Source organism: Leptonychotes weddellii, chromosome 10 (assembly GCF_054177405.1).
Source record: "Leptonychotes weddellii isolate Sample4059 chromosome 10, ASM5417740v2, whole genome shotgun sequence".
In the NCBI taxonomy this organism is placed as follows: Eukaryota; Metazoa; Chordata; class Mammalia; order Carnivora; family Phocidae; genus Leptonychotes; species Leptonychotes weddellii.
In genome coordinates, this window is record NC_138378.1 from 97,180,044 (window position 1) to 97,193,946 (window position 13,903).

General features: G+C 35.6%; 2 long non-coding RNA genes and 1 other non-coding gene across 3 annotated transcripts in view; 1 reads left to right on the plus strand and 2 right to left on the minus strand.

Annotated features, from left to right (window-relative positions):
* Positions 1-13,903, minus strand: part of LOC145715952 (uncharacterized) — a 519,543-nt gene that overhangs the window by 461,026 nt on the left and 44,614 nt on the right. The window lies entirely within an intron of this gene.
* LOC145723718 (uncharacterized) overlaps positions 1-13,903 on the plus strand; it is a 44,469-nt gene that overhangs the window by 15,342 nt on the left and 15,224 nt on the right. The gene's annotated exons all lie outside the window — the stretch shown is intronic.
* Positions 7,326-7,472, minus strand: LOC115939334 (U4 spliceosomal RNA). Its single transcript, XR_004074162.2, has one exon. It is a non-coding gene; the product is annotated as a U4 spliceosomal RNA (small nuclear RNA).

Below are 13,903 nucleotides of genomic sequence, written 5' to 3' on the forward strand. Positions count from 1 at the left end.
AATATTTTAGAAGAATTTCTAATTGCAATGTCATTGTCTTGCCATTCCTTAGTGCTTAGCCCTCTAATTTGAGATCTACTGGAGGGCAACATTTGCAAATTAGAAACATAATTGAAATCTACTGCTGAATAAATTGATGTTTACCGCTACATAAAATTAGTGCAATCGTTTTAAATGATATGGGATCTATTTTCTTTTCACTTCACTGGCTTCTGGTTTTTCTTTGGTGGAATTGTATTTGGAGATGACCCTCAGAAACAAGCAAGCTTTCTCCTTTTATATAGTCCTAAATGAGCAGTAGGAGGGAAAGAATGGTGTCATTGCTGAGGACCCACAGGTTGCTGTGATCTTCCACATGGTGGGTTCTCCCTAGTTCCCTGACTTTTTGAACCAATCTGAGTTAAGGATATTGTTGGGAAACTAACTCCATCTGAGCAGACTTTTAAAACTTGAATAATTGAAAGATGTGAGCAAAGAGTAAATTTACATCTAGAGCAGTACAAAAACAAGGCTGAATTTTGTCAGTGTTGAATTATTAATTAAATCTAAGTTTTAAAAACAAATGAACCCTGCAGAATGCACTGTTAAGAGAAAGAATAGACAAGCCATAGACTGGGAGAAAATATTTGCAAATCACATATCTAATAAATACCCAGAGCATGCAGAAGTACACATTGAAAACATTAAAGAAACATAAAACCCTCTTAAAACTAAACAAAAAGAAAACAAACAACCTGATGAAAAATGGGCAAAGATTTGAACAGGCACCTCACCAAAGATATGCAGATGAAAAATAAGCATATGAGAAGATGCCCAATATCAACTGTCATTAAGGAACTGCAAATTAAAACAATGAGATGCCACTGTGGACCTATTAGAATAGCTAAAATCCCCAAACCTGACAATACCAATTGCTGATGAGGATGTGGATCAATAGGAAATCTCATTCATTGCTGGTGGAAATGCAAAATGGTACAGCCACTTTGGAAGACAGTTTGGCAGTTTCTGACAAAACTAAACATGGTCTTACCATATGTGTTCCTAGATATTTACCCAACTGACTTGAAAAGTTATGTTCACACAAAAACCTGTGCAATAATGTTTATAGCAGTATTATTTATAATCACCAAAAACTGGAAGCAGCTAAAATGTTGTTTAGTAGGTGAATGGATAAATTGTGGTAAATCCATACAATGGGATATTGCTTAGTGATAAAAATAAATGAGCTATCAAGCCACAAAAAGATGCAGAGATACCTTAAATGTGTATTTTTACGTGAAAAAAACCGTCCAGTTTGAAAAGGCTGCATGCTCTGATTCTGTTTTTTTATAATATTCTGGAAAAGGCAAAAGTATAGAGACATTATATCATTCAGTGGTTATCAGGGGTTTGGGGAGGGAGTAGGATTGAACAGATGAAGCCCAGGGGATATTTTTTAAACGTATGTGACTATCTGTATGATATTGTAATGTCAGACACAGGACACTGTCCATTTATCAAAACCCATGTAACTTCACAGCACAAAGAGTGAACCTTATTGTATGCAAATAAAAAAATCAATTAGGAGGTTAAGGGATCCCAGGCTGGAAAGCAGATTGTTACAAAGGAATCTAACCATATCACTGGAAATGTGTGATATAAGCTCACTGAAGTGGGGAAAGGTGGAGAAATTATTGTTTAATGGGTACAGAGTTTTTGTTGGAGATGATGAAAAGGTTTTGAGTATAGATGGTTATACAACACTGTGAATGTATTTAATGCCAGTGAATTATATAATTACAAATGCTTAAAATGATAAATGTTATGTGTATTTTACCACAATTAAAAATGCATGAGAAGAAATTGTACACTTAAGTGATTAAAACGGTAAATTTTATTATGTATATTTTATCACAATTTAAAAAACAGCTATAGGAAAAAGCAAAACAATAAACAAAGTAGGGACAATACAAAGATAATTGGTGTCAGGAACATGGGGAAATATTTTTAGGGGCAGTGGAACTATTCTATATGATACTATAATGGTGGACATATGACATACATTTGTCAAAGCCTATAAAACTATACAACATATACAGCCAACCCTAATATAAACTACGGACTCTAGTTAATAATAAGATATCAATATTTGTTCATCAATTGTATCACAATAATGGAAAATGTTAACAATTGAGAAATAATAGGGAAACTGTGTGCAGGAATGTAGGGAAGAGGTACATGGCAGTTTTATACTTTTTGCTCACTTTTTCTGTAAACCTAAAAAACAGTTTATTAATTTTAAAATATGGTGCTGACCTAAGTAACTATGGGAATGAGTGGCTATTTTAAGATTAAAAACAAAAGGAACTATACATAAGCACTGCAGTCTTATTAACAAACTTGTTCTCAGGAGAAGAGTTTAACAATTACTATGCACGTATACTAGGATTGAAACATATATAAATAAATGTCTGGATGGTGGGAGCTACTGATGGAGTAGAAGTTTTACAGATACATAAAGGAGGAAGACTAGAAAAAATCATTTAGTACTGGATTATGATGGGATACATTGATATGAATTCATGTTTAGTTTTATACAGATACAGATGGCTAAATATAGAAACAATTACAGATATGTGTTCATACATGGGTTAGTATACAGACATATATTTCCAAGTTCTGTTTGCTGAGAAGGCCTGGAAGCAATGACTTTCCAGTAGCAATGAGCACACCCAGAGTCCATATCTTGGTTTCTAATACCATTCTCCAATAAAAGGAACCAGGGCTTCTTGGAGAAATGGCTAACTCAAAAGCAGGAGCAGGGAATACACAAGAGAGCTTGGACCATACTGTAGTAATAAAAAATAAGAAAGTGCTCAAGAAAAAATATCCAATGGGGTATTTCAAAGGGATGCAAGAACCAACTGAAAGAGCTCCCAGTGGCTAAAGTTGGAAAAATTGAGCAATAAAATAAATAACATAGTATTAGATTATAATCCAAACTACAAAATAAATATTCATGAGTCCATTCTGACATAAATACTTGATTGAATAATTTAATTAACGAGGAGGAGTTTATATAGATACTTCTCTTCACTCTCAAGAGAGTGGAACATAACTCTGACTCCTCCCCTATCCCTTATGCGTGGGCTAAATGTAATGATTTCCTTCCAAACAGTTCAGTATGGAAAAGGGAGGAAGATGAATAACTATAGTATGGAAACCTGAGAAACACTTCCTCAGCCATGTGAACAAGTTTAACATCAATAATTGATAGTATGTGCCCTTTGATATGATGTGATAAAAGTGGCACTTTACTTCTGTAGTCTTCCTCCTTGAAACTCATAAACCCTATCTAACCATTAGAAAAATATCAGACAGACCTAAATCAAGGGATATTCTACAAAATATATGACAACTACTACTTAAGGTCATCAAAAACAAGAAAAGTCTGAGAAAGTGTCATAGGGTAGGGGAGACATGACAACCAAATACAATGTGGCACTCTGGATGAGATTCTGGAACAGAAAAATAATATTAGGTAAAAACGAAATAAATCTGAAAAAAGCATGGACTTTACTTAGTAATAATGTATCAGTATTGGTTGTGACATTTGTTGTGACAAATGTACCATACAATATAAAATTTTTTTTTTTTTTTTTTTTAGAGAGAGATAGAGAGAGCATGCGTGCATGGGGTGGGGGTAGAGGAAGAAAGAGAGAGAGAATCTTAAGCAGGCACCATGCCCAGCACAGAGCCCAATGTGGGGGCTCAATATCACAACTCTGGATCATGACCTGAGCTGAAATCAAGAGTTGGCTGCTTAACTGACTGAGCCACCCAGGCACCCAATAGTAATATAAAATCTTAACAACAGAGGAAACTGGGTGCTGGGTACATAGGAACTTTTGTACTATCTTTGCAACTTTTTTTGCAAATCTAAAACTACCCTAAAATAAAAAGCTTATTTTAAAAACAAACTAAAAAGAAGGGTGTGAATATGAGTATAACCTGAATTTAGCCCATAAATAATGTTTCAGAAGTGACTGTGATAATAACTTCACAAAGGCAAAGGAAGACAGAAAAATATCAAGATAGAAGCATCTACAGAATTGTGGAATGACTGTGAATATTTTGGTTTTACATCTGTGGGGACATATTACATATTACAAGTTTGGGAATAAACTTTCATATATGTGAAAATAATGCTCCCTTTTGTTTGATTTTTACCACCATTGCCCTATTTCTAGACTTTTTTACCCTATATATTCTAAAATTACCTTTCCATTCTCATCTCCCATTCATTTAAATAAACCTGTCTTCCAAGCAAACTGCTCTACTCACCACCTGCTAAATATCACAAGGCTCTTATGCTCAAAGTTGTTCCCCTCACTTGAATGCACTTTCCTCTTGCAGGTCTAACTATCCATTCTGAAGTTCTAACCATCTCAACAAGAGTTCTTTGGCTTTCCTTGATTTTCTCAGCTGAAAGAGATCCCATCCTCCCCGAATCCACAAAGTTGCTCTGTACTTCTCATGTCAATCATATACTACTTTGTATTACAGTATTTTATATATAGCTTCCCTATTGGTTATTAAATACTTTGAAAGTGGGGCCCTGATTTGTGCATCTCTGCATTTCCCATGCCTCCCTTCATATATTTACAGAAGGTTGAACTAATGAATTTTATCAATGTTGAATAGTCATTTTCAATTAAGGGAAAAACTTGAAACCAAGATCAATTGGATTAAATTAAAAATAAAATTTTAATTATTCATAACAGAAGTAATTTGATGGAAAGGGACTGCTACATTTCCCCTACATCTGTTATTATTGTGCTCTCTCCATTTGTGGTCGATAAAGCACTGAGTCAATGCATGTCGGGTAATACCTCTTGTGTGTGAGCCATTATTACAATAATTAATAACAATGGCAGCTCAGTTGATAGGAACTTGGCAATGTGTATATCCTTATCTTTAGAGTGCCAAATGGTTTGGAATTTGGCTTGTGAAACCATTTAATAGGAAAGTGTGTGTTTAGAATCTGTTCTTAGCTCAAAGACTGACCCTTATCTCTAAACTCCTTAATGAGAAAGCACCTGACAAATTGACTGGCATACTCCACACCTCCAAGTAATTTCCCTTCCTGCCAAATGAGTCTCCTGCAGTCTCCACTTCTAACTTAGAAAGTGTTGAATGATGAACAGTCTGAAGCCAATGTCTGAAGCTTCAGAAGGCACTCTTCAAAAGGTTATTTCACAAAGTAAAATTAACTTATTGAAAAGGTGGAAAATCAATCAATCTTTTTCTTCCCATTGTGCCAATTAACTACTTGATGAGTTTTACTTGGCTAAATTGACTGATGGGTTTAGTACTCCATAGCTGCCCCCAAAGGAACTTTCTTAATGATTGTCATGGAGTTCTTTTATTTAATGGAGTACAATCCCATAGAGCAGCACTGCAAATAAAAATCAAATGTATTATCAATCTTCACAAGTATTGTTTGAGTCTACTCATAAAGTTTATTGCTAATTTATTTGTTTAATAAATATTCAATAAATACCTAAAGTGGGTAGGATTTATATTGTGACCAAAATACAAAAAAAAAAAAAAAAGAAAAGAAAAGAAAAGAAAAGAAAAGATCTGGTGTTATTTCATTGAAAATAAATGCAAAAACTTTTAAGTGAAAAGAATTAATCAAAATGGGGCTGGAAAGACTATAATTACTGACTCTACTATCCTTATCAAGAGAAATAATTACTAGTTTATTACACCACAAAAACATTTCTATTGTGTGAGACTGTAATCTCAAAACAATGTGGAAATTTTGAAGATATTACACAACCTTTAAATTATGTGTCCAAGAATATTAGTTATGGAAAATGCTAAAAATACAAGTTTAAAGAGTTAAGAATTTAGTGGGAAATCAAGAATGGATAATGTAAGATAGCACTACTCTTTCCAAAAGCATGGCTGAAAAGAATGTCAGATCATGAGGACAGTATCTAAATGAGATCACAGAGTAAAGGGAACATAAAAAAAAAAAGATGTGTAGGTTCAGCCTGATTATTTTAATAAGGTGAGGAACAGTGCCAGGAGGGAAGAAGAGACCAAGGATCAGGAGAAAGGAGTAATTGATCAGACTGCATGAAAAGTATCAAGAGCAACACACAAGTTGTCCAAGAATAAAATGATGATTCTTCAGCCTTGAGACTGGAAGGAAGAGGAAAATATGGGTGGATACATAGATACCGTTAGAAGTAAAGTGTTTGATGAGAGGGTGAAGATTTGCAAAAGGGGTCAGCAAAATGAGAGGGGCAGATAACTAAAGATCAAAAAATACATTGCTGAGCAGGACTGGAAGGCCTACACATTCTAGGGGCACTAATATGGATGTGGTCTTATGATATTCTTTTGCTGTGCTCAACAGTTTGGGTATAATAATGGTAATAGCAATGTACTGTGATAAGCACTTTATGTAGATTGGCTCATTTAGTCTTCATAGGGAGTCTCTGAAAGAAGTACAATTATTATTTTAATGAAAAAATGAAGGCTTTCGAGGCTAAGAAATTTGCCTGTATCTACATACTATTATTTACTTGAACCCGGGCAATCCGACTTTAGAGACTGAGCTTCCGCAGGGTTGTTTAGGTTTGGAAGTACAATGTTTTAAATCAGAGACTTGGAATATTAAAGACCAACACAACAAGAAGTTTCAAAAATGCAAGGGGACTAAACTGTTCATGTCCATAATCATGCAGTCCAGGCTGAATAAGGAAGTAAGTCCAGGAAGAAAGACCATTGGAAGTGGAAGACCAAGGAATTCATGGTCTCTGAGTCTGGGGAAAAGTTGTAAAGGAGATGGAACTACGACAGCTCTATAGGAAGAGAAGATTATGGACAGAGAACAGGATGCTGGAGGTTTCTGAGGTGGTGTATTTCTAAGTGATGATACGGTTCAATTTGTGGCCATTGGTATGAGTAGCAGGAGGGGTAGGTGTAGACAGAAAATGAAGGACTCAGGAGGATTAAAGAAATTATGGTGGATTCCTATTTATATAGAACTGTGTTAAGACATATTTATTTCTAAATGATACTTTTCACTGAGCAGACCTTTACACCCCTGCTATAAGACAGAGTTCCAGGATTTCAGGACGTAGCAGTGGGCAAAACAGAAGTTGCTTCCCTCATGAAGTTTACATTCAGACATCCATATATCAGGTAGTGATAAATGCCTAAGAAAAAAAATTACGCAGATAAGGAGAATAGATACTGCCAGGGAAAGGGATATAACTGCTATAAAGGGTGATGAGGAACCAGTGAGGGGCCATTATGGCCAAAAGGATTGAGTAATCATTTTCAGAGATGGGGAGGAGTGTGTGGGAGGTGTACAGTTTTGTTAGGTCTGAGAATTAGGAGTTATATTTTTGAATTAGCAATACTCGAGCCTCGGATAAACCTCATTGGCTACGATACTGCCACTGCACAAAGCTGGAGGTATATTTTTGACCAGCTAATTTTGAGATGTTCATCAGACATCCAAGAGGACTACTGAGTATTAAGTAAAGATTGGATATCAGATTCTGGATTTCATAGAGACATTCAGAAATCTGGGCTAGAGATATAAATTTGGGAGTTGTACAGATGGTACATAAAACTATGAAAATGAAGGTGATCATTAAGGAAGAGAGGGTAGATAGAGACATGAAATACTCAGATGACTATACGTAGGGACATTACTAAAAGATGGGGATATGCAAAGAATCCAGCAGAGACTGAAAAAAGAGACCAGAGGAAAAAGGAGGAAAACCAAAAAGATGGTATCATGGAAACCATGTGAAAATGTGTTTCAAGATGGAAGGATGATCACTTGAATCAAATATTGCTCAGGAGTTAAAAAAAGAAGAAGACTGAGACTTGACCACTGGATGGGGAGGCAATTAGTGGCTGGGACAAGCTGCCTGGTGGGTGATGGTTTAATAGAGGAGGGAGGAAAGGAAACAGAGTGAGCATCAACACATTTTCCTAGTTTTTCTATCGAAGAGAGCAGAGAAATATAGTGACGGTTGGGGAAAGATGTAGGATCAAAGGAATTTTTTAATGTTTAAGGTGGAAAAAGCCGCAGCGTTTGTAGGTTGATGAACGCTGCAGCTTCGCTGAGGCAGAAGTATGAGGCTGGGAGATCTCGGTGCAGGTGGAGGATTGTTCCTGGGAGCACAAACAATCCATCCATGGCTGCACCTCTAAAGCTGTTAAGAGGCTGGGATGCTAGCTAGTGGACTGGTGGCAGAAATACTATTTATTCAGGATCTGCATACATGGAATACTGCTAAACATAGTGTAAATTCCTTTGAGTAATGGTTAATGACATCGAACATGGAGGCTATACAGGGAATTACCCTTTTGCTATTAAGGAGAACATGACTGAATAGCTGAATGAGCAATGTTAATAAACTGTGACAATTAAAAATCTGCGTGGTAACCTATGAAATGGATATTTAGTGTGACTTTCCCTTTCAGAAGTGAGATTCTTTATTGAAAACTAGAGTGTGTGTAATGGGAGTTATCACCTACTCCCAATTCCCATCTCTTCTAACTGCAGAAAAAAAATCTGCTTTTCACCCATATTGGTGTTCTAATAATATTTCATGGCTGTTTAAAACTTCTCCCTCATAGCTTACCTCTGTAAATAGGACCTATTTTTGCAAACGGAGGGAAACTGTATATTCTTTCACCTTTTTATTTTCAGAAAATAAGGTATGTTAGAATGGAAAGAAATCTGAAATGGGAATCAGGACACTATGTTTCTTCCCCTGGTTCCACCAGTAACTCACTGGGAATTGGTTTCTTTTCTGGAAAATAAAGTAGTTGGACTGGAGGATCCATAAAGTCCCCTTTTGAATCCAAGTAATGAAATCATAACAATCTAAATAATTCAGAAATTCACAGCTAATGCCCTTTATTTTTATGTGCCCATAATATTCTATGTCAAGGTAAGTCACATTTATATTGTTGAGAGGTTAACAATCACCCATTGTGAAGATTAAAAGAGAAAATGTGAAAGAAATTCACAAACTGTAAAGTGAAATACTGTCAGTCATTAATAATGCATAGACACTGAAATATTACATCCAGATTTAGCTTTTACTATGTGGCTTTTGGGAGATTGAATAAAGTCAGTACACAAGGAATGTAAATGGGGAAGAAGGAGGTTTTACTCGAAGAAGGTGTACAATTGTTTTTTTAACTTTTTGTTGTTGTTGAAAAATGGCCTTATACTGTTACAAGAATAAAAAGACTTTAAGACCTAGGGAAAGGCATTGAGACAAGCACAAGGGATGGATGTACTGGTATTAATTTAACATCAAACAGTATGTCTGCATAAGAGTAGCATGGAAAGAAATATTGTCAGGTTTTATAAAATGCAGGGCTTTATTTTATTTTTTTGCAGGGCTTTATTTTAAAAACTAACAAAAACTAAGTAAATTGAAATTTTTAATTAATGTGATAATTTTAAGTTTCAAGGTTAAATCAACAATCCAAAAATTGTAATATAGTATCATAATTATATCCTTACTTCCTTCCAAAGTTATTCCTTTTTGCATAATTCTCATTTTTTCTGTTTGTACACATTCCTTTATTCATTCACAGGAAGAAATGTAATAATAAGCATATATCTGGCACTCATTTTTTCTTATAACAAGAATTGCGCTTTCCTGCTGGATAAACTATTGGAATGGATATGCTATAACACCGATAATAACAATGATAATCCCTTTTCGGTTTGCATAGCATTTCGGTTTGCATAGCATTTTTTTCAGGGCAGCTTCACAATTATCTCACTTTATTCCAGCAATGCCCCTTATTAGCCATATGAGCAGGAAAGTCACTCAACCTCCCTGTGCCATGGTTTCCTTATCTGTAAAATGGGGATAATAGTAATACTTTTCTCAATGAGTTGTGTGAAAATTCAATGAGGTAATTTAAGTAAAACATATTGTAATCATGTTGTCATAGTAAACATGTTGCCATTTATTATAACTGCTGTTCTTATTATTACTCCCCTCAGTGGTTTGGAGGTTATAAATATATCAGGTCCTAGTGCCATTTTGCAGTAGTCCCAGTGATTCATCAGGTGTCATAAACTCAAATGTCTAAAGCTGTCTGACAGTATTATAAATGAATACCTCATGCTAGGGGCAATTGTGGGACATAGAATAGCTCACACCTCTAAAACCAGCAGATCCTACTCAGTCCCAGGCAATGCTGTCATACAGGAATACAGTCCTACTATTGCCACACTGTCTAACTTCTTAAGAAGGTAGAAATTTAGATTTTTATTTAATTTCCTGACTTAAAAAAGGTTGGTAAATTATTTGATTTTTGGTAAAAAACAGATGGACCAAATACACGAAAGTTTGTGGATGGCCTTGGACCATGATCAACAGCTTCCTTATGGGGTCTCATTACTGAAGTGTGCATTATAATCTTGATATAATCTTAATGGACTATAAAAATTAGGGAGTCATGGTTAATTGGAGGATCAAAGCACCATTAAAAACAGATATGTGAGCTTCTCAATGGGCATTAATAATGAATGGATTGGAAAATCTAACATAATAGATGAAGATCAAAGAGGCAATGTGTATACCATGGATATGATCCCTACAGGGCACCTGGATCTACAAGGATGCAGATGGTAGATTACCCGGTCTCTGGGGAGAAAGGATGAAGAGCAGGATAGTAAGCAGGAAGATAGTAAATGCAGCAGGGCTGGTGGGTGAGGGTGAAAAAAACCCTAACAAAATGAAAAAAACACACAGGTCTTCCAGACACCAACGTCCATGCTTTTCCATGGTGTCAAGCTGCTTCTAAATTAAATTAACAATTGTACAGCTCTTTTCAATCCACAGAACATTAGCTGAGCCCTGCTTGGGGATTCCAATATAGTATTTATTGGCATTTGAAATTCAGGTGATGATTATTGATGCTCTGCCTGTGTTTAGGGAGGTAGATGTTGAAGGTACCATTTTCAAGCCAGATAAATGTGGTTCTCTGACCCTATTGACAGGAAAAAAACTTGTTAGTAATGCAGACAAGTAACTTACCTTTGATGTGATTCGATTTTATAGAACCTACCATTCTTTATGACTTCTTTAAAAAAACATTTTAAATCACTTAAGTCCCAGTTCTTTGATGATTCCTTTATCACAGAGGGAGACTCTTAGATAATTGAAAAGGGATGAGTCATAATGAGTTTTCACTGATGCATGTTGCTTCTCATCACTAATTCCACTGATATCCTATAGGCAACATAAAGAGCCTCTCATCTCACTGATTGGTGGCATGAAAAGGCCTACGTCTGACACACAGAGCTTGACTCTGTCCTTTCTGAACTGGATGAGCTTGCCTAGGGACAGAAAGGAGAAGGCCTTTGCTCTTTGACCCTCCTTCCCACAAAAGCTCTAATCTAGTCAGTTTTATTCCTGGTGGACTGGAGAATACCCAGACGCTGTGCTCCATTATTATCCTTCCAGACATTTGTTCCACATTTGCACCTGCTCTCAGTTGCTATTCCCATGGGACAGTTAGAAGACTTAGCTAAACATGGTGTAATTTCACATTTACGGCAAAAAGCAGTCTCTTTGTTCTTGAAATATTAGCTATTCCATCATCAGTTCACCCGATATTTAATCATAAGACAGTGCTGCATTTCAGTCCCACAGGCAATTGAAAAATGAGTGTTTAAAAATATTGCAAACAATATAGGGATCTTTTTCCCCTCAGTTTTGCATCCTCAAAGTCTACAGCTCCTGATGACTATAAAGTACTCAATAAATGTTTACTGAACAAAATCAAAATCTTAAGGAATTGTCATTCCAGGAATGGTTGTATATATTTATGGGTTTTAAAGACACGTTTATATTTAGGTAACTTCATGAATTTGGGGTCTGATTAGGGCACTATTGAATTAATACAGTACTCCACTGATATAGAATAGAGAATTCTGGTGACTATAACCATCTGGAAATACAACCAGAATTCTACATATAATTGAACTAAGGCTTCTAAACAAGAAGGGAAAGAAACTGTCACGAAGCCTATGCACATTACAGGAAATGTATAGGAGAGCTTGGTCTTTAGTTTCTTCATCTTCAATTCTTCTCTGTCAAGAGAAGAGATTTGTTCTATTATGAAATAAGTGGTACTAGTGAGAGAATAGCGAGAGTAGCACTATGCTGAGCCATGTTGGAGCCCAAGATGAAAGGAAAAATCAGTAATATTGATTTTGAATTTTTAAATACTTTGATAACTTCTGCTTGTCATGAATTTTATTAATTAATTTCGAGTTTTAAAAAGATTTTTTATTAAAATATTTATCTGGGGGTGCCCCAGTCATTTAAGTGCCTCACTCTTGATTTTGGCTCAGGTCATGATCTTGGGGTCATGCGATAGAGCCCCGCCTTGGGCTCTATGCTGGCTGTGGAGTCTGCTTAGGATTCTCTCTATCCCTCTCTATCTGTCTCCCTGCCCCCCCAACCTCTCTCTCTTTAAAAAAAAATCTGAATTACTGAGCTTTTTGAATCCCCCTCAAATTTTGAACCTTCAGTGAGTGCCTCATTTGCCTTACTCTAGTCCCAGCCTAGGATGTAACAATGGAAATGGTATTTTCTGGCTGGTATATATAAAACAAACAAACAAACAAAAAAACCCAAACCTAACTTCACATCTTAATACGATGCTGAGTCATTAAGGAACAAATGTAAAAAAAAATCCAATCTCTTATTTTTAGTAAGGGAGGAGAATGTGATATTTTAGAAAGATTTCTATCAAATAGAAATAAAATTATAAAAAGCCTATTAGAAATGCTTTCAGCTGTAAGTAATGGCACATTCAACTTACAGAGGCTTAATATAAATCTGTTTTTTTTTTCATATAATAAGTGGTTTGGAGGCAGACAAATGGGGAATTCCTTTTCTTAGTTTTCCAATGCTTCTTGCCTCATGGTTTGTATACTATCACCAATTCTAGCAATTGCATGCTTTTCAATGAATGCACTAAGAAGGGGAAAGAACCTTACTACAAGTATATATCCCCTTTTACTGGGGTGTTCATGCCTTCCCAGAGGCCACACCAACATATCTTGGTTCATGCTCCCTTTCAGAATGATGAGTCACCCTATCTCCCTCCTGTGGACACTGGGAAAGCTGGACTATCACATGGATCTAGTCACATTCCTGCCCTTAACAAAAGGTTCTTAAGCCAGAAGGAAACAGATACTGATTTACCAGCTAAGAATGCCTATGATAGCTTTTATAGAATTTGTGTAAATGATGCTTTAACTACCTGATGGTAAACATGAGCTGTTGTATTTATAAACTCATCTTCAAGAATGACGTTCTTGAAATTGTTTTCTTAAGAGACTTTGTGGTTTTTATTACTTTTTACTTAGAAATAAGCTCCCAAGGCCAACTCCCTAACATTCCTATTGATAAATCTTAAAATGTAAATGACAACAAATACGTCTGTGTACAGATCTGCCAGAAAAAATAGGTGGATGGGATGTGTTAGTAACTGTGTTTAAATACTGATTTCTGTGAGTTTGATTTTATTTCGTTAGATCTAGTTGTGCCTTAGGCAATGAGCTCTCATTATCCATCAGCATTTGGGGTTAAAATACCATTGACCTTCCTTTTCAACTAAACTGAAACATATATTAGGCTGGCCTCTTTGGCCCATCATATAATAGTGTTTTTAAGGAAACTACTTGCAACCAGAAAACAAAAGAGGTACAATATATTTAGCTATTCATTGTAAGTTATACTTTTGCAATTTGTTATTTAGTTCATAGAAATTTTTTACCTTTTAAATTGTAAATACCTCCAAATGCTTTTTAACAATTTAATTACATGGTGTTCAGCTG